This window comes from Phyllobates terribilis, unplaced genomic scaffold (genome assembly GCF_046119375.1).
Source record: "Phyllobates terribilis strain yellow unplaced genomic scaffold, ASM4611937v1 Scaffold_470__1_contigs__length_1423970, whole genome shotgun sequence".
Taxonomy (NCBI): Eukaryota; Metazoa; Chordata; class Amphibia; order Anura; family Dendrobatidae; genus Phyllobates; species Phyllobates terribilis.
The window spans coordinates 1,335,461-1,359,409 of record NW_027363230.1 but is presented as its reverse complement, the minus strand read 5'-3'; positions in this window follow the sequence as shown (position 1 = coordinate 1,359,409).

Genomic DNA, 23,949 nt, shown 5'->3' with positions numbered 1-23,949 from the left:
TGTTGCTTTTCCTGAGTATTTCTATAGTTCCAGAGACAGATGACGGACCTGAGTGGGGGCTGTTTTTTTGCGGGATAAATTGTTTTTTTTTTTTATTGGTAACATTTTGGGGTACATAATATTTTTATTATAGAATATTTTATTCTGGCATTTGGCAAATATTAAAATTTATGGTAATCCTAATTGACCTAAAACAGGAAAGGTTTATTCTGACTTCATGTCAGATATTGAGAAAAACATGCATATGTGTCTTTTTATATAGTGTATGTAAACTTCTTGTTTCAACTGTAGATAAGTTCCTTTAGGGGTCTGGTTTCCAAAATGCTGTCACTTGTCGGGGGTTTCTACTGTTTAGGCACATCAGGGGCTCCCCAAACGTGACATAGCTTCCGCTAATTATTCAAGCAAATTTTACATTCGTAAAGTCAAATGGCGCTCCTTCCCTTCCGTGCCCTGCCGTGTGCCCAAACACTGGTCCCCCCCCACATATCGGGTATCGGCATACTCAGGAAAAACGGAACAACAAATTGCATGGTGCAATTTCTCCTGTTACCCTTATGAAAATGCAAAATTGGGGGCTGAAAATTTTTTTGTGGAAAAAATGTGAAAATTTTATTTTTACGGCTCAATGTTATAAACTTCTGTAAAGCACCTGGTGGTTCAAGGTGTTCACAACACATCTAGATAAATTCCCTGAGGGGTCTAGTTTCCAAAATGGTGTCACTTGTGGGGAGTTTACACTGTTTAGGCACATCAGGGGCTCCCCAAACGCTACCTGGCATCCACTAATTATTCAAGCAAATTTTGCATTCAAAAAAGTCAAATGGCACTCCTTCCCTTCCGAGCCTTGCAGTGTGCCCAAATGCTGGTTTTCCCCCATATATGGGGTATCGGCTTACTCAGGAGAAACTGAACAAATTGCATGTTGCATCCCTTATGAAAATGCAAAATTGAGGGCTGAAAAAATTTGTGGAAAAAATGTGAAAATTTTATTTTTACGGCTCAATGTTATAAACTTCTGTGGGTTCAAGGTGTTCACCACACATCTAGATAAGTTCTCTGAGGGGTTTACTTTCCAAAATGGTGTCACTTGTAGGAGGTTTCCACTGTTTAGGCACATCAGGGGCTCCCCAAACGCGACATGGTGTCCGCTAATTATTCCAACAAATTTTACATTTAAAAAGTCAAATGGCGCTCCTTCCCTTCTGAGCCCTGTCGTGTGCCCAAACAGTGTTTTTTCCCCACATATGGGGTATCTGCTTACTCAGGAGAAATTGCACTACAAATGGTATTGGGCAATTTCTCCTATTACTCTTATGAAAATGCAAAATTGGGGGCTAAAAAACATTTTTTTGGGAAAAATGTGAAAATTTTATTTTTACAGCTCAATGTTATAAACTTCTGTGAAGCACCTTGGGGTTTAAAGTGCTCACCACACATCTAGATAAGATCCCTGAGGGGTCTAGTTTCCAAAATGGTGTCATTTGTGGGGGGGTTTCCACTGTTTACCTCTTTGTCAAATGGCCAGCTGTGAACTGCGTTAACTTTAGGGAGTTCACAGCAGAGTTTCTGTAAATTTGTCTTCAAATATGTATATGTACGTATTGTTATGATCTGCTACAAGAGCTAAGGAAAGATAGGAAATCTGTCCCTACAATAGGACTAAGCTGATTCCCTACGATGCAGCGGGCAACCTGTTCCTTGTGAACAGACCCGCCTTCGTCCTCGGCTAGTCTGAACGCAGACCTATAGATATAAGGAAGGAGTCCCTACAAGAACTAAGGACTGGGATAAAGTTGGACACCTCCTAGCAGAAGTTGGAGCGGAGCAAAGACAAACAGACAAATAGTACTTAGAGGTCCAAGGGCCCAGCAAACTATAGAGATGGGTACAAAGCACCTGGCTAGCTTAAGAGTAATAGTAACACTGAAGTCCAGCAAAGCCAGAAGGGCGGAGCTGGAATAAATAGGCAGAAAGTCATGTGACCACAAAATAGAAAAAAACTAACAGAAGGGTTCTAACACATATCCTGTATGTGTACTTATCTGTGTATATTTTTGTATATGTGCGTGTCTCCGTGTCCATGTCTGCGTATTGTATGTGTGCTTGTCTGTGTATGAGTGCAAGTCTACGTACCGTGTGTGTTCATGTCTGCCTTCTGTATGCGTGCATGTTTGCGTACCGTACGTCACGTCTGCGTCCTTTGTGTGTGCGCATAACTCACTCACTGACACACACATGCACACACTCCCCTCCGCACACTGTCCGACTCTCTCTTTTTCTCTTTCTTGCATTCACAAACATACTTTCACACTCTCCTACACACACACTCACTATCATGTGCATACACTCACACAACCTTTCTCTCACTCTCCTACACACACTCTCAGACACACTCTCACACAAACTCACTATCACATGCGCACACTCACTCACTGTAAAACACACACATACACACTCTCCTACACATTATAATTCACACTGTCTCTCAGACAAAAGTTTGGATTCTAATTTAAATTTTTCCAAAAATCCCTTATCAATCACATTGAGTGTAGAACCACAATCCACAAATACCCGAAATTCAATCCACTCCTCCTGGAATGAGGTGCTCCCAGAAAGAAATACTCCCTTTGAGTTTAAACAAGCTATACGGGCGTAACTGACCTTTTTTTTTTTTTTCTTTGTTCAAACGAAGCACACAGTTCTTAATAAAATGGTCAGATTTACCACAGTAAAAACACAATCCCTTAGCAAACCTGCGGTCTTTTTCCTGAGAGTGGGGTGACATCGCCCCAATCTCCATCGGTTCTCCACCTTCCGAGCAGACCCTCTGAAAACTAGGAGCTGCCATTGCAGTAGATTTCTCTTCGTTAACCCTAGCATGCAGTCTCCTGTCCACACGTATAGCTAATTGCATTGCCTCCTGCAAGGTTCCAGGTGTTGGGAAGGCAATCAGCAGATCCTTAACCCTTTCACCTAGACCAGCAAGAAACAGACATTTTAATGCCGAGTCATTCCATTCCACCTCAGCAGACCACCTGCTGAAGTATGTACATAATTTTCCACATCACCTGATCCCTGCTTCAAACGTCTTAATTCAGTTTCAGCAGATGAGACTCGATCAGGATCGTCATACAACAACCCCATAGCAGAAAAAAAATCTTCCACTGATCTAAAACACGGATCATTAGGTTGGAGAGAAAAGGCCCATCCCTGTAGTTCTAAGTGGCATTATAAACCCAATGCGCTGTGATTCATTCCCAGAGGACCTGGGTCTTAAATGAAAATATAATAAACAAGCTTTTTTAATGGAAAAAAAATCTTGCTGTTTACCATAAAAAAAATCTGGCAGTCCTACCTTCGGTTCCACAAAATGCGCTCCAGGACAGCTACTCACGTGTTGCTGGAGCTCGGCCACCTCCAGAGACAGTCCCTGCAGGCGTTGAGCCAACTCCTGAACTGACACCATGCTGATATCTGTACTTCTTTCCTTAGAGTGTTTTATTTTTGTATTGGGCTGGACTTACTGTTATGAACTGCTACAAGCACTAAGGAAAGATAGGAAGACTGTCCTTACAATAGGACTAAGCTGATTCCCTATGATGCAGCGGGGGACCTGTTCCTTGTGAACAGACCCGCCTAAGTCCTCGGCTAGTCTGAACGCAGACCTATAGATATAAGGGAGGGGTCCCTACACGAACTAAGGACTGGGATATAGTTGGACACCTCCTAGCAGAAATTGTAGCAGAGCAAAGACAAACAAACAAAAAGTACTAGTGGTCCAAAGACCAAGCAAACTACAGAGTTAGGTACAAGGCACCTGGCTAGCTTAAGAGTAAATGAAACACTGAAGTCCAGCAAGGCCAGAAGGGCGGAGCTGGATTATATAGGCAGAAAGTCATGTGACCAACAAAATAGAAAAAAAAACTAACAGGAGGGTTCTAACAGCAACAACCCAGCAGCAGGACCGCTACCTCCTCCTTTGTCAAGGAGTTACAGGAGGAGCAGTTCCAGAGCCATGCAAAATGACCTCCAGCAGGCCGCTAACATCCATATGTCTGCTGAAATTGTCAGAAACAGATTCTATGAGGGTGGTATGAGGGCCCGACGTCCACAAGTGAGTGTTGTGCTTAAAGCCCAATGAAGTGCAGGGCGATTGGCATTTACCAGAGAACACCAAGATTGGCAGATTCCACACTGGAATTCCACACTGGCGTCCTGTGCTCTTCACGGATGAGAGCAGGTTCACACTGAGCACATGTGACAGTCGTGACAGTCTGGAAACGCCATGGTGAATGTTCTGCTGCCTGCGACATCCTCCAGCATGACCGGTTTGGCAGTGGGTCAGTAATGGTGTGGGGAGGCATTTCTTTGGAGGGCCGCACAGCCCTCCATGTGCTCGCTAGAGGTAGCCTGACTGCCATTAGGTACCGGAATGAGATCCTCCTCATTGTGAGACCATATGCAGGTTGAGTGGACCCTGGGTTCCTTCTGATGCATAACAATGCAAGGCTTCATGTTGCTAAAGTGTGTCAGCAGTTCCTGCATGATGAAGGCATTGATGCTTTGGACTGGCCCGCCCGTTCCCCAGACCTGAAGCCAATCGAGCACATCTCATTCCATCCACCATTGCCACGTTGCACCACAGACTGTCCAGGTGTTGACTGATGCTTTAATCCAGGTCTGGAGGCCACACACACTACTGAGCATCATTTCCTTATCTTGAGGCATTTCCACTGAAGTTGGATCAACCAGACCTCCATGGGATATTATTTTTGATTTACATTGATTATTTTTATGTGTTATTGTTCTCAACGAATTGCACTATGTAATGAATAAAGATATGCACCTGGAATATTTCATCCAGTGATATCTAGGATGTGGTATTTCAGTGTTACCTTCATTTTTTTTAAGCAGTGTATAATAAATTATATATATATATATATATATATATATATATATATATATATATATATATATATATATATATATATATATATAGGCACACCTCATTTAAAGATTTTTCTGTATTTTCATGACTATGAAAATTGTACATTCACACTGAAGGCATCAAAACTATGAATTACCTCATGTGGAATTATATACTTAACAAAAAAGTGTGAAACAACTGAAAATATGTCTTATATTCTAGGTTCTTCAAAGTAGCCACATTTTGCTTTGATGACTGCTTTGCACACTCTTGGCATTCTCTTGATGAGCTTCACGAGGTCGTCACCGGAAATTGTCTTCACTTCACAGGTGTGCCCTGTCAGGTTTAATAAGTGGGATTTCTTGCCTTATAAATGGGGTTGGGACCATCAGTTGTGTTGTGCAGAAGTCTGGTGGATACACAGCTGATAGTCCCACTGAATAGACTGTTAGAATTTGTATTATGGCAAGAAAAAAGCAGCTAAGTAAAGAAAAACAAGTGGCCATCATTACTTTAAGAAATGAAGGTCAGTCAGTGCGAAAAATTTGGCAAACTTTGAATGTGTCCTCAAGTGCAGTTGCAAAAACCATCAAGTTCTACAAAGAAACTGGCTCACATGAGGACCGCCCCAGGAAAGGAAGACCAAGAGTCACCTCTGCTTCTGAGGATAAGTTTATCCGAGTCACCGGCCTCAAAAATCGCAGGTTAACAGCAGCTCAGATTAGAGACCAGGTCAATGCCACACAGAGTTCTAGCAGCAGACACATCTCTACAACAACTGTTAAGAGGAGACTTTGTGCAGCAGGCCTTCATGGTAAAATAACTGCTAGGAAACCACTGCTAAGGACAGGCAACAAGCAGAAGAGACTTGTTTGGGCTAAAGAACACAAGGAATGGACATTAGACCAGTGGAAATCTGTGCTTTGGTCTGATGAGTCCAAATTTGAGATCTTTGGTTCCAACCACCGTGTCTTTGTGCGATGCAGAAAAGGTGAACGGATGGACTCTACATGCCTGGTTCCCACCGTGAAGCATGGAGGAGGTGTGATGGTGTGGGGGGGCTTTGCTGGTGACACTGTTGGGGATTTATTCAAAATTGAAGGCAAACTGAACCAGCATGGCTACCACAGCATCTTGCAGCGGCATGCTATTCCATCCGGTTTGTGTTTAGTTGGCCCATCATTTATTTTTCAACAGGACAATGACCCCAAACACACCTCCAGGCTGTGTAAGGGCTATTTGACCAAGGAGGAGAGTGATGGGGTGCTACGCCAGATGACCTGGCCTCCACAGTCACCAGACCTGAACCCAATCGAGATGGTTTGGGGTGAGCTGGACCACAGAGTGTAGGCAAAAGGGCCAACAAGTGGTAAGCATCTCTTGGAACTCCTTCAAGATTGTTGGAAGACCATTTCCGGTGACTACCTCTTGAAGCTCATCAACAGAATGCCAAGAGTGTGCAAAGCAGTCATCAAAGCAAAAGGTGGCTACTTTGAAGAACCTAGAATATAAGACATATTTTCAGTTGTTTCACACTTTTTTGTTAAGTATGTAATTCCACATGTGGTAATTCATAGTTTTGATGCCTTCAGTGTGAATGTACAATTTTCATAGTCATGAAAATACAGAAAAATCTTTAAATGAGAAGGTGTGTCCAAACTTTTGGTCTGTACTGTATATATATATATATATTTATCTATATATACTTTGGGGGAAATAATCATTTGATCCCTTGCTGTTTTTGGTAGTTTGCCCACTGACAAAAATATGAATAGTCTATGATTTTAAGGGTAGGTTAATTTTAACATTAACATTGAGAGATAGAATATCCAAAAAAAAAAAAAATCAAGAAATCACATATAAATTAGATTTTTTTTTTGCATTTTGTAGTGAGAAATAAGTATTTGATCCCTCTGGCAAACAACACTTAATACTTGGTGGCAAAACCCTTGTTGGCAAGCACAGCCGTCAGATGTTTTTTGTAGTTGATGAGGTTTGCTCACATGTCAGGAGGATTTTTGGTCCACTCCTCTTTGCAGATCATCTCTAAATCATTATGATTTTGAGGCTGTCGCTTGGCAACTCTGAGCTTCAACTCCCTCCATAAGTTTTCTATGGAATTAAGGTCTGGAGACTGGCTAGGCCACTCCATGACCTTACTGTGCTTCTTTTTTAGCCACTCCTTTGTTGCCTTGGCTGTATGTTTTGGGTCATTGTCTTGCTGGAAGACCCAGCCACGACCCATCTTCAATGCTCTTACTGAGGGAAGGAGGTTGTTGGCCGAAATCTCGTGATACATGACCCCATCCATCTTCCCTTCAGTACGGTGAAGTAGTCATGTCCCCTTTGCTGAATAGCACCCCCAAAGTATAATGTTTCCCCCACCATGCTTCACGGTTGGGACGATGTTCTTAGAGTTGTACTCCTCTTTCTTCTTCCTCCAAACACGGCGAGTTGAGTTAATGACAAAGAGCTCAATTTTTGCCTCATCTGACCGCAGCACCTTCTCCCAATAACTCACAGAATCATCCAGGTGTTCATTGGCAAACTTCAGGCGGGCCTGCACATGTGCCTTCTTGAGCATGGGGACTTTGCGGGCACTGCAGGATTTTAAACCTTTAAGGCGTAATGTGTTACCAATGGTTTTCTTGGTGACTGTGGTCCCAGCTGCCTTAAGATCATTAACAAGTTCCCCCCGTGTAGTTTTAGGCTGATTTCTCACCTTCCTCATGATCAAGGATACCCCACGAAGTGAGATTTTGCATGGAGACCCATATCTATGTCGATTGACGGTCATTTTGTATTTCTTCCATTTTCTTACTATATATGTATATATATGGATACGGGAATGCACAGCAAGTATGGAGTCCAATAATATTAAAGAAGGTGCTAACCCATGTGGTATAACCAAGAATGCAAGTAAAGGAGAAAAGAACCACATGTACGGAGCAGCACACTTCTATATATAAAAAGGTATAATTTTATTCCAGAAACTTCGTAGACAAAACATTTAAAAGATAGATATATATATATATATATATATATATATATATATATATATATATAGACAAAGGGGTCTGGCCCTCATGACTGCTCAGGTTAATAGATGGTCACCAATACACAGACAATACTTTGTATATCATGCAATACATACATGCATATATAGCATATCAAAATACACAGAATTTACAGAAAAGAGACCATGAACACTGTACAGGAGAAACAAAAAACACAATAGCCACAACGTGGTCTTTGCCACCTAATCAACAAGATTAGTGCAATGTAAGAGCCCAATATCTAATCTAAATAAGCGGGTAATATCAAATCCTTAATGCTCCTGCAAAATAGCACAATAGTATTACAAGGTATTCTTATATAAAATCCCAATGATGCAAAAGGTCTTATTATCAATATACAGAATAAATGTTACCTATAGCCTGTATTCAGCATTAGGTAATTCTATCACTTGATCCGACCCATCTGCATATATCTAGGTGTAACACAATCTAGATGTAATGGCCAGCAGAAAGATGTAGACGGGTGTGCCCTGTCAGCGTGGCTAGTGCTATAGTATACCAGTCATGTGGAAAGGATGAAGGAGCAGAGCCCCATGCCCCATGCGTATCGCCGCGTCTCCGCGCAGCTTCGTCAGGGGAATAACGTCCACTGGTTCCTGGCTTGTCTTTATATCATGGTTAAATAAGCTAATAGTATACTGGTGTGTTTCCTCTGCCGACATCATCTCAGCCGGAAGGGGGTACATGTTACTTTACTCCTAGCATTCCTGGTATCAGGTTTAGATGATTGTCAGTGAGCAAAATTACAAAAACAGCAAGAGATCAAATAATTATTTCCTTCACTGTATATATTTATATGTCGAACATATTGTATATATAGTTCCTACAAATTGATCTATGCGTATAGAACACATGCTAAATATGTATTACTTTGATCAGAACCATGTTTGTATTATGCCGTATTGGAAAACAAATAAGCATCTCTAACATTTTCTTAGGAAAAGTTTTATTTTGTCCTATAGTCTATTCCTATTTTTCATTAAGACGCCATGCAGGAGAGTGTATTTCCCAAATGTTGTGTTAGGTTGAATTTAAACACAATGTTTCAATGCATTTTCGGTAATGGCATTTTTTTCTTTTGCAAACACTTCTCTATGGTGCTTCAGAAACACCTAAAAAATCTATGAAGAAAATGTAAAAAGATAAAAAATGCCATCAAAGACGCTTGTATTACATATGTCTTAAAATAGTAAAGGTGAAAAAAGTTGCAGAACACGCACTTTGGTGCCCATCAAAGTAGTTTCGCCAGAATTTTTCAAACTAGGATAAAAATCACGTTTATAGCGAACCGGTCATCAGGATCAGGCATGTTAAACTAAAGATATCGACAGCGTGGTTGTTCTTTATCTTTAGAAGTTTGTGTGCAATAAGCTGTTCGTTCATCAGGGGGGTCCTGGAGCGGGACTGTAGATAAGGTCTTTGGCTCTGCTTTGGCCCCTCAGCTGCCTCTGGTGTCTATATCTTGTTATTGTTTTTAATTTTGCATCGGCGCCGCAAGAGGCGCCTGCGTACATTGACCTCGCAGTGGGCTTTAGGAAAATGGCGTGTTGGCGCATGCGCAAATTTAGATCTCGGCTCCATGACGACTCGAGATCTCAATTTGCGAATGTGCCGCCTCTGGCGCTATTTTACTGAAGACCGCCAAGAGATCAATGTGCGCATGCGCTGACACAGCGGCGTTCTGATGAAGCCCACTGCAAGGTCAATATGCAAGTGCCACCCCCCCCCCTGTTAAGACCGCGCCGGCACAAAATTTGTGACAGTAACAAGATACTGGGACCAGAGGCAGCTGAGGGGCCGGAGCAGAGCCGAAGACCTTATCTACAGTCCCCCCCCCACAGGCCCACTCCGATGAACGAACAGCTTATTGCACACAAACGTCTAAAGATAATTAAAGAACAGTTAAAGTACCTATTAAACCAGTAGGACAGCTCCTTTATACCCATACATACGTTTAACATGCCTGATCTTGATGACAGGTTGTCTTTAAGGCTGCGTGCCCACTATGCGTTTTTCATGCGTTTCCGCTGCGGAATTTCCGCAGCGGAAACGCATCAAAAACGCTTGGTAATCCGCACCCCATGGTCCCCAATGGCATTCCACAATGTCAATGCACATGCTGTGGATTTTTCCGCAGCGCTCATAAATCCGCAGTATGTTCATTAATTTTGCAGAAGCACCGCCATTGACTTGCATTGAGACGCATATAATCCGGTCATGTGACCGCAGGCTGTCTCGCGATGTGCCGGCAACCCGGAAGAAGCCAGGACGAGCGCTGCAGCACACGTGGGGGATCGGGGGTAAGTATAGCTTTATTTTTCTATTTTTACGGTCACGCTATATAAATCCATGCCTTTTGCATTGATTTATACAGTGTGACCTAGTTGTCAAGCACTTTCCAAGTGATGCTATCGCCTGGAAAGCGCTTGTCAGTCCGCATGCGTATCCACATGCGTTAACGCATGTGAATCTGCATGTGAATCCGCATGTATTCTGCAGGAAAAACGCATGCACAATCTGCATGTACAATCTGCATGCATTTTTTCCGCCAGGGAGATGCAGAAATGCTGCAGAAATTTTCTGCTTCATTTCTGCATCGTGGGCACATAGCCTAACATCTGCTGAGCTGCTGAAAAAGAAGTCTCTTGCTGTGATATTCCTTGAAGGTTCTTTATTAACCACTCCACGTTTCAACATTAAAACACTTTGAAAAGTCACAAAATTACGACTTTTTGTGCTTTCACATCACTTTCAACCATCTCTACCAAAGTTATTAGCTGGGGAGAAGCCTGACTGGAGTAACATTTATGGCAAGACACCTGCAGTAGCATGCCACTGATGAGATGCGCAAAATTAATTGACACGTGCCTCTTAATGAATTTGATGCAAAAAGAAAGTGCTCATGTGTAGACTCACAGGGCTATTTATATAAATTAAAAAGTGCCAGTGCACTCACCTGTGATGGTTGTGTACGTCTACACAACCAAGATTAAGCATGTGATTAATGAGGCTCCGGGTCGCCTCTCTCTATTTGTAATACCTCTCTCTATTTGTAATACAGGCTGTGCGGGCGCGATCGCCGCCGGGTGTCAGCTGATTGTCACAGCTGACACCCGGTACTATGTGCAGGGAGCGGTCCTGCACCGCTCCCAGCACATTAACCCCCGCTATGCTGCGATCGAAGTCGATCGAAATCGATCGCGGCATTGCGGGGGCAAGGGGAGGTGATCGGCGATACTCACCTCCTCTTCCGGCTTCCAGCGCAGTCTGCAAAGGCTTCCCGGGTGTTGCCATGACGACCCTATGTTGTCATGACAACATCCGGGTCACCAGAGAGCAGGAAGATTGCTTGGACATGCGCAGTGCATCTCCAAGCAATCTTCACACTGTGCACTTCTGACAGCCTGCATGGCATAGGGATGGTGCTGCATTCCTGTGCCATGCAGGCGATCAGAAAAAAAAAAAGTGAAAGTCCCAGAGTGGAACAAAGTAATAAAGAGTATAAACTGTCTGAAAGTGGAAAAAAAAAAAAATAAAAATGTGCAAAAATATTATAAAAAAATAAAAAAAATATTACACCAAAAATAAAAATATAATGTACCCATCAATAAATATTATTATAAAAAAATAAATAAATAAAAATAAAAGTACACATATTTGGTATCGCCGCGTCCGGAACAACCTGACCTATAAAACTGTCCCACTAGTTAACCCCTTCAGTGAACACTGTAAAAAAAAAAAAAAAAAAAAAACACCGAAGCAAAAAACAATGCTTTATCACCATACCGCCAAACAAAAAGTGGAATAACACGCGATCAAAAAGACGCATATAAATAAAAATGATACCGCTGAAAACGTCATCTCGTCCCGCAAAAAACAAGCCGCCATACAGCTCCATCAGCCGAAAAATAAAAAAAAGTTATAGCTCTCAGAATAAAGCGATGCTAAAAAATATTTTTTTCTATAAAATAGCTTTTATTGTGTATAAGCGCCAAAACATAGAAAAATGATACAAATGTGGTACCGCTGTAAACGTACTGACCCGAAGAATAAAGCTACCTCATCAATTTTACCACACGCGGAACAGAGTAAAAAAAAAAAAAAAAAAACAATTCCTGAATTGCTGGTTTTTGTTTATTCTGCCTCCCAAAAATCGGAATAGAAAGCGATCAAAAAATGTCACGTGCCTGAAAATGGCACCAATAACAACGTCAAGTCATCCCGCAAAAAACGAGCCGTCACATGACTGTCTGCCAAAATCTGGAAAAATTATAGCTCTCAAAATATGGCGATGAAAAAACTAGATTTTACAAAAAATGCGTCTTTTAGTGTGTGACAGCTGTCAGTCATAAAAACCCCATATGATTCTGGCATTGCTGTAATCACACCGACCCGAAGAATAAAGTCGTCTAATCACTTATACCGCACAAGGAACGGCGTCAAAAATAAACTCTTGGGTTAGGATTGGGCTAGGGTTAGGGCTGGGTTTGGGGCTAGGGTTGTGCTGGGGCTAGGGTTGTGCTGGGTCTAGGGTTGTGCTGGGGCTAGGGTTGTGCTGGGGCTAGGGTTGTGCTAGGGTTAGGGCTGGGGTTGGGATTTTTTTCAAAAGTAAGAAAAAAAGATGACGATATGGCGACTAGTGTTGAGAGCAAGTGCTCGCTACTTGAGTTTGCATCGGGTGCTCTGGTATGCATTGAGTATCGTGGGTATTTGAGTGACATGCTCGAGTCTCTGCCCCATATGCTTCGCGGCCAAAAAACTTTACGGGGATTGCCTGCCATGCACGAGCGATCCCCGCATGTTTTTTTTTGGGTGTCTAATAACCGTGAAACATGCGGAGCAGGGACTCGAGCATGTCACTCGAGCACACGCTGTACATGGTGCATACCTGAGTACCCGATGCAAACTCAAGTAGCGAGCACTTGCGCTCAAGAATAATGACAACTTATTCAATATGATGACCTAATGTAAACAAATAATGTGCCGTACCTCTGGGTTCAAAATGTTCACTATACACCTTAATAAAATCCTTGAGGGGTATAGTTTCCAAAATGGGGACACTTGTGGGGGAGCTCCACTGTTTAGGCACATCACGGGCTCTCCAAACGCGACATGGTGTCCGCTAACAAATTGAATGGAAAATCGGCTCAAATTGTTAGCGGACGCCATGTTGCGTTTGGAGAGCCCCTGTGTGCCCAAACATTGGAGCTCCCCCACAAGTGACCCCATTTTGGAAACTAGACCCCCCAAGGCACCCATCTAGATGCATAGTGAGCACTTGGAACCCCCAGGTGCTTCACAAATTGATTCGTAAAAATGAAAAAGTGAAAAAAAAAACACTTTTTAATTTTTATGAATCAATTTGTGAAGCACCTGGGGTTCCAAGTGCTCACTATGAATCTAGATAGGTGCCTTGGGGGGTCTAGTTTCCAAAATGGGGTCACTTGTGAGGGAGCTCCAATGTTTGGGCACACAGGGACTCTCTAAATGCAACATGGTATCCGCTAACAAATTGAATGGAAAATCGGCTCAAATTGTTAGCGGACACCACATTGCGTTTGGAGAGCCCCTCTGTGCCCAAACTTTGGAGCTCCCCCACAAGTGACCCCATTTTGGAAACTAAACCCCCCAAGGCACCTTTCTAGATGCATAGTGAGCACTTGGAACCCCCAGGTGCTTCACAAATTGATTCGTAAAAATGAAAAAGTGAAAAAAAAAACACTTTTTCATTTTTATGAATCAATTTGTGAAGCACCTGGGGTTCCAAGTGCTCACTATGAATCTAGATAGGTGCCTTGGGGGGTCTAGTTTCCAAAATGGGGTCACTTGTGAGGGAGCTCCAATGTTTGGGCACACAGGGACTCTCCAAATGCAACATGATATTCGCTAACAAATTGTCGGCTCAAATTGTTAGCGGATATCATGTTGCATTTGGAGAGTCCCTGTGTGCCCAAACATTGGAGCTCCCCCACAAGTGACCCCATTTTGGAAACTAGACCCCCCAAGGCACCTATCTAGATGCATAGTGAGCACTTGGAACCCCAGGTGCTTCACAAATTGATTCATAAAAATGAAAAAGTGTTTTTTTTTTCACTTTTTCATTATTACGAATCAATTTGTGAAGCACCTGGGGGTTCCAAGTGCTCACTATGCATCTAGAAAGGTGCCTTGGGGGGTCTAGTTTCCAAAATGGGGTCACTTGTGGGGGAGCTCCAAAGTTTGGGCACAGAGGGGCTCTCCAAACGCAATGTGGTGTCCGCTAACAATTTGAGCCGATTTTCCATTCAATTTGTTAGCGGATACCATGTTGCATTTAGAGAGTCCCTGTGTGCCCAAACATTGGAGCTCCCCCACAAGTGACCCCATTTTGGAAACTAGACCCCCCAAGGCACCTATCTAGATGCATAGTGAGCACTTGGAACCCTCAGGTGCTTCACAAATTGATTCATAAAAATGAAAAAGTGTTTTTTTTTTCACTTTTTCATTGTTACGAATCAATTTGTGAAGCACCTGGGGGTTCCAAGTGCTCACTATGCATCTAGATAGGTGCCTTGGGGGGTCTAGTTTCCAAAATGGGGTCACTTGTGGGGGAGCTCCAATGTTTGGGCACACAGGGACTCTCTAAATGCAACATGGTGTCCTCTAACAAATTTAACGGAAAATCGGCTCAAATTGTTAGCGAAACCATGTTGCGTCCGCTAATTATTCAAGCAAATTTTACAATCAAAAAGTCAAATGGCGCTCCTTCCCTTCCGAGCCCTGCCGTGCGCCCAAACAGTGTTTTTTCCCCAAATGTTGGGTATCTGCGTGCCCAGGGGAAATTGCACAACAAATTTTGGGGTCCATTTTTTCTTGTTACCCCTGTGAAAATAAAAAAAATTGGGTCTAAAGTAACATTTTTGTGAAAAAAGTTAAATGTTCATTTTTTTCTTCCACATTCAAAAAATTCCTGTGAAGCACCTGAAGGGTTAATAAAGTTCTTGAATGTGGTTTTGAGCACCTTGAGGGGTGCAGTTTTTAGAATGGTGTCACTTTTGGGTATTTTCTGTCATAAAGACCTCTCAAAGTGACTTCAAATGTGATGTGGTCCCTAAAAAAATGGTTTTGTAAATCTTGTTGGAAAAATGAGAAATCGCTGGTCAACTTTTAACCCTTATAGCTCCCTAACAAAAAAAAATTTTGGTTCCAAAATTGTGCTGATGTAAAGTAGACATGTGGGAAATGTTATTTATTAACTCTTTTGTGACATATCGCTCTGATTTCAGGGCTTAAAAATTAAAATTTTGAAAATTGCAAAATGTTCCAAATTTTCGCCAAATTTCCGTTTTTTTCACAAATAAACGCAAGTGATATCGAAGAAATTTTTCCACAATCATGAAGTACAATATGTCACGAAAAAACAATCTCAGAATCAGGGGGATCCGTTGAAGCGTTCCAGAGTAATTACCTCATAAAGTGACAGTGGTCAGAATTGTAAAAATTGGCCCGGTCATTAACGTGCAAACCACCCGCGGGGCTTAAGGGGTTAAGTATCCATGCTGTAGAATCTGCCGTATACTTCTGTTCTAGCAGTCAGACATTTCACTCTGCAGATCACAGGCTCAACATTGTGTAAAACTACCACCGTATATAAGAGCACTCAGAATATAAACTAGCGGCATGCCGTGCACTGCCCACGTCATGTGTACGGGATACAGGACCTGCAGGACCTGGTACGGCCATTATAGTTGATAGATTAATGATACCTGTGCAGATGAAGGGAAAAAAAATATGTGCAACAACAGGAGGAGAAAGTCTCAAAATGTAATTTGAAGAGTATAATAGAGAAATGGGAAACTTCTGGAGATGCAGATAAGTGGTACCAGGGCGAAACGTAAGTGTAGTCAGACAAGGGAAAAGTGCAAATGATCCAGCGTAAAGGTTTGTTTAGTAGAAAAAATATTAAAACTTAGCTTTTATTAGCCATATAAAACACTGCTCCACAAAGAATACAGCAAATGTGCAACTATCATAGCTTACAGGCCTACGCGTTTCAACAAATCATGTCTTAATTATGGCCCTACTACTAGAATGACAAAAAGGCATATATATATATATATATCCACGTGCCTGTATGACCTCCCTACAACGCCTGGGCATGCTCCTGATGAGATTGCGGATGGTCTCCTGTGGGATCTCCTCCCAGACCTGGACTAAAGCATCCGCCAACTCCTGGACAGTCTGTGGTGCAACGTGATGTTGGCGGATGGAGCGAGACATGATGTCCCAGATGTGCTCAATCGGATTCAGGTCTGGGGAACGGGCGGGCCAATCCATAGCTTCAATGCCTTCATCTTGCAGGAACTGCTGACACACTCCAGCCACATGAGGTCTGGCATTGTCCTGCATTAGGAGGAACCCAGGGCCAACCGCACCAGCATATGGTCTCACAAGGGGTCTGAGGATCTCATCTCGGTACCTAATGGAAGTCAGGCTACCTCTGGCGAGCACATGGAGGGCTGTGCGGCCCTCCAAAGAAATGCCACCCCACACCATTACTCACCCACTGCCAAACCGGTCATGCTGAAGGATGTCGCTCTCCACGGCGTCTCCAGACTCTGTCACGTCTGTCACATGTGCTCAGTGTGAACCTGCTTTCATCTGTGAAGAGCACAGGGCGCGAGTGGCGACTTTGCCAATCCTGGTGTTCTGTGGCAAATGCCAAGCGTCCTCCATGGTGTTGGGCTGTGAGCACAACCCCTATCTGTGGACATCGGGCCCTCATACCACCCCCATGGAGTCGGTATCTAACCGTTTGTGCAGACACATGCACATTTGTGGCCTGCTGGAGGTCATTTTGCAGGGCTCTGTCAGTGCTCCTCCTGTTCCTCCTTGCACAAAGGCGGAGGTAGCGGTCCTGCTGCTGGGTTGTTGCCCTCCTACGGCCCCCTCCACATCTCCTGGTGTACTGGCTTGTCTCCTGGTAGCGCCTCCAGCCTCTGGACACAGCCAACCTTCTTGCCACATCTCGCATTGATGTGCCATCCTGGATGAGCTGCACTATCTGAGCAACTTCTGTGGGTTGTAGAGTCTGTCTCATGCTACCACGAGTGTGAAAGCACAACCAACATTCAAAAGTGACCAAAACATCAGCCAGAAAGCATTGGTACTGAGATGTCGTCTGTGGTCCCCACCTGCAGAAACACTCCTTTATTGAGGGTGTCTTGATAATTGCCAATAATTTCCATCTATCGTCTATTCCATTTGCACATCAGCATGTGAAATTGATTGTCAATCAGTGTTGCTTCCTAAGTGGACAGTTTGATTTCACAGAAGTTTGATTTACTTGGAGTTATATTCTGTTGTTTTAAGTGTTCCCTTTATTTTTGGAGCAGTGTATATGACGCGCCCCCTGGGCCAGTGTTGTTTGGGGGATACCCGGAGCCGGATCAGATGGGGGTTGTAGTCTCCGAGTGGCGGTGACCCGGTCCGTGCCCAGGGTGTCAAGCTCAGTGTGTGGCAGTCCTACAGATGTTACTGGATGTTCTTTAGTGTCGACTACGCCACCCGTTGATTTGCGGTCACTACGGCCGCTGCTGCAGCAGGGTCCGCTGAGGCTGGTGGTGTGTTTGCAGCTCAGGTAGTATAACCCCCAACGGGAGGGGTATAGCCTCAGGGGGTCAGTTGCAGAGGATGGTGGTTGTGGAGGTGCAGTGAGGATGGTAATGAAACTCAGAGTCGGGCTGTGCAGTTCAGGGTTTTTACTTACTGCTTTTGTGTTGGTCACTCCGGCCTTGAGTGACCACCCGAGCCGTGCTGCGTCCACCAGGTCCTGGACTCGGCCAACCCCCAGGTGATTCTGGAGCGTGTTCCTGAGCTCCCTTTCTGACTTGTCCTTCTCTCTGGCCTTCCCCACCAGGGATCCACCTAAGTCCGGCTCCCTCGGGCCTCTTGTTGGTAAAACCCTTGTCTCTGGGTTCCCTGACCCTATTCTTGGTTTGCCTTCCGGGTGGATTTAGTGGGTGGTCGTGGCAGATCCTGCCCACGACCTCCGGTCTCTGGCTAAGGATTAGTGCCCTCCACCAGCTTGGGATCCGGTACCCTTGTGCCAACTCTTCACCCTCTGGTCTAATTTTGGGTTCTTGGAGTTCCCTCTTCTCCCCCTCTGGGTCCTTCTTTTCTCCTCTCTCTCACTCTCTTGGCCTTGGAGCTGGCTGAGCTGCTCTGCTTGTCTGACCAAACCTCTACAAAAGACCCTGTTCTAAGATGGTTCACACCTTATATACTCCCTCTATGTGTGAGCTCAGGTGACCAGCACCCAATGAGCTCCTAGCATTACCCAGACTGCTCCCCCTATCTGCCCCTACACTACTGGGATGTTCCACCCCCCTCCCACTCCAGCCAGGGACAGACGCTGTCGTACCTGCACATTTCTCTAGTGGGAGTACCATTGGTCTGTCCCCCGGAAATGGGATGTATGTAGTGCATGCAGCCTACTGAGCTCAGTTCCACACTCCATCCTTACCCGGGAGTGGAATACCACACCTCTGGCTTGAGGTGTAATACCCCTGTAGCAGCCGAATCCTCAGGGTGCTACATTCCCCCCTGGTAAATCACAGCACGTCCTCGGGCTGCAAGATATAAAAAACATCCAAAACATACAATTTTTTTTTTTTTCATAAACATAAACATATAAAACATCACATATATTATCAGCAATAAAACTTTTCATATAAAACTTTTCATAAATAACATCCTTGTAAACACTCTTGCTCCTCCGGCCACGGTGCAACTTGTGACCGGGAAAAGTGCGACAGTCTCCTTTAGAAACACGGTTTTCCTATAAAACCTGTAGAGGGCGCCTTAGAAAGCGCAACTATATACAGGGGGAATATGGCCGCTCTCAGTCCTCGGCCAGGTAATGGGAATAGGGACACACGGGTTAACAGTTCACTCTTGTCCCAACGGGGACATATTTAAAGCAGCAACAGTTCACTGTACCCCGATGGGTAACTATTTACAGTCTCTTTACCGTACTTTAACGACGGCGTCCTCCTGCTCCTTCTTTGGATTCAGACCCGTCCGGGTCCTCCTGCTCCTCCTCACACCGCAGCTCCTCCTCCGTCAGGCGATGTACATGGAGGGCGTAGGGTCCTTTGGCACACTTGTGCCGGGTGAAGGTGACCTCGTCCCCTACATACAGGTCACGACCTCTGTGTCCCTCCGGCAGATGGCTTTCTACGTCTCTGCGGGTGACAAAGACGTCGCCGGGGGTATGATGGTCTCTTATGAAGCCCCACCCATGCTGCAGGTTGAATTTAATCACAGTCCCGGTGGTACGGGGACCATGAGCTGCACGGGGATCTCTCCTGGTCCGGCTCTTCTGCTCCGCGCTCCTTATCTGTGCTTGCTGTTCCCGGACCCGCCTCTCTCTCCGCTCCTTCTCGAAGACCTCGAGCTGCTGGCGGCAGCACTCTGCACGCTCCGCTGCGGCCGCCCGAGTCTCCTGAGTGAACCCCATGAGGTCTCCTCCGGTGGGGTCCCACTCAAATTGTGCCTCCTCTAGCGGGGGCTGGGTCCTCCTGACGGGCTTCGGAGCCGGAATCAGGGGCTCACACAGGGGCCTCGCCCTTTGGAGTTCCAGTTGGTAGTACTCCTGGGGCCATATGAAGGGCTGCCCATCCGGGCACGTATGCTGGGCGAACAGGTCCTCACCCAGGTGCGGTACTTTGGGTGTTATGGGCGCTGTGGTGGTAGCGGCGCCCGGGTTGACCAGGCCTTGCGACCAGGCTTGGGGCACGCTAAAGGAAAAGGGCACCGTAAGAACGGCGGCGCCCGTGGTTACTCGGCCCTGCGACCAGGCTGGTGGCTCCGCGGAGGTAGGGGGCGCTGTTGGAATGGCGGCGCCCGGGTGTACTAGGCCTTGCGACCAGGCCGATGGTATTTCCTGCTTTGCCGCGCTCAGGGTCGAAGCGCGTGACGTCACAGGGGTCGCGGCCGCGGTTTCCGGTTGAGGCCTAGTCTGCGGCGGTGACGATGCAGCGACGGGCACGGCAGGGGGAATTTCGGGCTCTGCGACGGGGAGCTGGGGCAGGCACGCGGTTTCCCGGCTCGGGGTAGAGACGTCCCCTTTACCTGCCTCCATTCATTCAGCTCCCTTCTCAGCGCCGTCTACGGCCTTGAGTCCTCCTGCACCATCCTCAGAGGCGGTCTGTCTCCTCGTCTCGGGTGGCGTGCTCCGCTGACGGGTTTCGGTCCGCTGGGCCATCTCTCGGCTCCACTCCGCCAACGTCTCTCGCTGCACCCGGGCCATCCTCCGTGCGAGGCCCTCCAGCGCAGTCTGTGCACACTCCCGGTCTCGGGGTAGCTGTGCCAGGACCTCCACTAGGCCTAGTGGGGTTGTGGCTCGTAGCAGGCTTCTGACCACTGGGTCGGTGCTGCCTGACTCTCCCTCCATCTCCGGGTAGGCTCTCTCTGGACTCCTCTCCAGACTTCTTGTCTCCGGGTGCGCTATCTCCAGACTGCTCCAGGCGACACCCATCTTCGTTTTCTTGTTCTGTCTCCGCCCACATTGAGGGTGGTCCCGGGGCAACTTAGTGATTGTCAGTTCCAGGGGCAGTTCTCTCACGCTGATGGACACTTCCAGCATCACAGTCTCTGTTGGTGGGCGCGGTTTCCGCTTTTGGCGCCATTCTTCGACCTGGCCCACGATGGGAGGTGACCTCTTGCCACCCTCTGGCACGCCCATAATGGCGTCCGCTCTTCCAAGGCGGGAAATCTTTGGAAATGGCGGGAATCGTCTCCCAGTGGCGGGAAACTCCACGGATGGCGGTAAAAAGCTGCAAATGGCGGACAACCGGCGGGAAACGACCTGCGATGGGGTCCGTTGGCGGGGACCCTCCGGAACCGGCGGGAGACTTCTTTTTAAGGTAACGGTGAACTTTTCTTCAGGCACGCAGTACCCGGTTGTTGCGGGCACGTAATCCTGCCGACTACGCCAAAGTTGACGCGCCCCCTGGGCCAGTGTTGTTTGGGGGATACCCGGAGCCGGATCAGATGGGGGTTGTAGTCTCCGAGTGGCGGTGACCCGGTCCGTGCCCAGGGTGTCAAGCTCAGTGTGTGGCAGTCCTACAGATGTTACTGGATGTTCTTTAGTGTCGACTACGCCACCCGTTGATTTGCGGTCACTACGGCCGCCGCTGCAGCAGGGTCCGCTGAGGCTGGTGGTGTGTGTGCAGCTCAGGTAGTATAACCCCCAACGGGAGGGGTATAGCCTCAGGGGGTCAGTTGCAGAGGATGGTGGTTGTGGAGGTGCAGTGAGGATGGTAATGAAACTCAGAGTCGGGCTGTGCAGTTCAGGGTTTTTACTTACTGCTTTTGTGTTGGTCACTCCGGCCTTGAGTGACCACCCGAGCCGTGCTGCGTCCACCAGGTCCTGGACTCGGCCAACCCCCAGGTGATTCTGGAGCGTGTTCCTGAGCTCCCTTTCTGACTTGTCCTTCTCTCTGGCCTTCCCCACCAGGGATCCACCTAAGTCCGGCTCCCTCGGGCCTCTTGTTGGTAAAACCCTTGTCTCTGGGTTCCCTGACCCTATTCTTGGTTTGCCTTCCGGGTGGATTTAGTGGGTGGTCGTGGCAGATCCTGCCCACGACCTCCGGTCTCTGGCTAAGGATTAGTGCCCTCCACCAGCTTGGGATCCGGTACCCTTGTGCCAACTCTTCACCCTCTGGTCTAATTTTGGGTTCTTGGAGTTCCCTCTTCTCCCCCTCTGGGTCCTTCTTTTCTCCTCTCTCTCACTCTCTTGGCCTTGGAGCTGGCTGAGCTGCTCTGCTTGTCTGACCAAACCTCTACAAAAGACCCTGTTCTAAGATGGTTCCCACCTTATATACTCCCTCTATGTGTGAGCTCAGGTGACCAGCACCCAATGAGCTCCTAGCATTACCCAGACTGCTCCCCCTATCTGCCCCTACACTACTGGGATGTTCCACCCCCCTCCCACTCCAGCCAGGGACAGACACTGTCGTACCTGCACATTTCTCTAGTGGGAGTACCATTGGTCTGTCCCCCGGAAATGGGATGTATGTAGTGCATGCAGCCTACTGAGCTCAGTTCCACACTCCATCCTTACCCGGGAGTGGAATACCACACCTCTGGCTTGAGGTGTAATACCCCTGTAGCAGCCGAATCCTCAGGGTGCTACATATATAGATACATACAGTGAGTACGGAAAGTATTCAGACTCCTTTAAATTTTTCACTCTTTGTTTCATTGCAGCCATTTGATAAATTCTAAAAAGTTCATTTTTTTTCTCATTAAAGTACACTCTGCACCCCATCTTGACTGAAACAAACAGCAATGTACAATTTTTTTGCAAATTTATTAAAAAAGAAAAACTGAAATATCACATGGTCATAAGTATTCAGATCCTTTGCTCAGACACTCATATTTAAGTCACATGCTGTCCATTTCCTTGTGATTCTCCTTGAGATGGTTCTACTCCTTCAATGGAGTCCAAATGTGTTTAATTAAACTGATAGGACTTGATTTGGAAAGGCACACACCTGTCTATATAAGACCCCACAGCTCACAGTGCATGTCAGACCAAATGAGAATCATGAGCTCAAAGGAACTGCCCAAGGAGCTCAGAGACCGAATTGTGGCAAGGCACAGATCTAGCCAAGGTTATAAAATAATTTCTGCATTACTCAAGGTTCATAAGAGCACAGTGGCCTCCATAATCCTTAAATGGATGATGTTTGGGACCACCAGAAGTCTTCCTAGACCTGGCCGTCCAGCCAAACTGAGCAATCGTGGGAGAAGAGCCTTGGTGAGAGAGGTAAAGAAGAACCCCAAGATCACTGTGGCTAAGCTCCAGAGATGCAGTAGGGAGATGAGAGAAAGTTCCACAAAGTCAACTATCACTGCAGCCCTCCACCAGTTGGGCCTTTATGGCTGAGTGGCCAGACGGAAGCCTCTCCTCAGTGCAAGACATATGAAAGCCCGCATAGAGTTTGCTCAAAAACACATGAAGGACTCCCAGACTATGAGAAATAAGATTCTCTGGTCTGATGAGACAAAGATAGAACTTTTTGGTGATAATTCTAAGTGGTATGTGTGGAGAAAACCAGGCACTGCTCATCACCTGCCTAATACAATCCCAACAGTGAAACATGGTGGTGGCAGTTGTTAGAACCCTCCTGTTAGTTTTTTCTATTTTGTGGTCATGTGACATTCTGCCTATTTATTCCAGCTCCGCCCCTTCAGGCTTTGCTGGACTTCAGTGTTACTTTGACTCTTAATCTAGCCAGGTGCTTTGTACCTACTGTATCTCTCTAGTTTGTTGGGTCCTTGGACCACTAAGTACTTTTGTCTGTTTGTCTTCTTCTGCTACTACTTCTGCCAGGAGGTGTCCAATTTTGTCCCAGTCCTTAGTTCTTTTAGGGACCCCTCCCTTTAATCTATAGGTCTGCGTTCAGACTAGCCGCGGACAAAGGCGGGTCTGTTCACAAGGAACAGGTTGCCCGCTGCATCGTAGGGAATCAGCTTAGTCCTATTGTATGGACAGATTTCCTCTCTTTCCTTAGTTCTTGTAGCAGATCATAACAGCAGTATCATGCTATGGGTGTGTTTTTCAGCTGCAGGGACAGGACGACTGGTTGCAATTGAAGGAAACATGAATACGGCCAAATACAGAGATATCCTGGATGAAAACCTCTTCCAGAGTGCTCTGCACCTCAGACTTGGCCGAAGGTTCACCTTCCAACAAGACAATGACCCTAAGCACACAGCTAAAATAACAAAGGAGTGGCTTCAGAACAACTATGTGACCATTCTTGACTGGCCCAGCCAGAGCCCTGACCTAAACCCAACTGAGCATCTTTGGAGAGACCTGAAAATGGCTGTCCACCAACGTTTACCATTCATCCTGACGGAACTGGAGAGGATCTGCAAGGAAGAATGGCA